Below are 647 nucleotides of genomic sequence, written 5' to 3' on the forward strand. Positions count from 1 at the left end.
TAGAAGGGTGTCTTGAACCTCACTTAGGGGGCTATTTCCCAGCCTAAAGAGGTATTCGTCAGGTGGACAACGTATTTTTAAAACATATTTTAAAATTTATATTTTTGACATACACATAATCTTGAAAAAGATTATCAAATTTTGTTTTATAAAGAAGAATATATTTTATATTTTGAAATAGATTTTAGCAATTTTTATTGTCCACAAGACAATTACACTGTCAGACATAAGATCGCCGACCGACTGAGGATGTTCGAGCCAACTCTCGCTAGACTTATGCCGGTGAAGGATACCATATCCTATTATTCATCAAATGTCTGGATCTTGATCTTATAGGATATGACATCTTTCCGCTCTATCTTCGGTGTGCCTTTATCATCAACATCGTACGCCCCAAAACGACTACTTGCGACCTTGCTTGATGGTTTCACGTATAGCAAAAGGCTATACGTGGACACTTATGCATCAGACATAAGCATCGAAAACCGAACCAAGAAACAAGGAAAGAAAATAACAAAAATGGGGTGAGAGAGAGGAGACACTGATCCCTCTAAAACACCGAAAAAGAGATTGGATCAGTTCTCAAAAACTCATATCGAAAAGACCTGGAAAAGTAGGGCCCGGGGTCTTTTCTGACAAACACAAAA

The 647-nt window shown here is 37.7% G+C and overlaps 1 protein-coding gene across 1 annotated transcript in view; it reads left to right on the top strand.

The window, feature by feature from the left end:
- The window catches only part of LOC110032333, a 147,634-nt gene that overhangs the window by 18,160 nt on the left and 128,827 nt on the right, over positions 1–647 (top strand). The gene's annotated exons all lie outside the window — the stretch shown is intronic.

Source organism: Phalaenopsis equestris, unplaced genomic scaffold (assembly GCF_001263595.1).
Source record: "Phalaenopsis equestris unplaced genomic scaffold, ASM126359v1 Scaffold000924, whole genome shotgun sequence".
NCBI classification, from domain to species: Eukaryota; Viridiplantae; Streptophyta; class Magnoliopsida; order Asparagales; family Orchidaceae; genus Phalaenopsis; species Phalaenopsis equestris.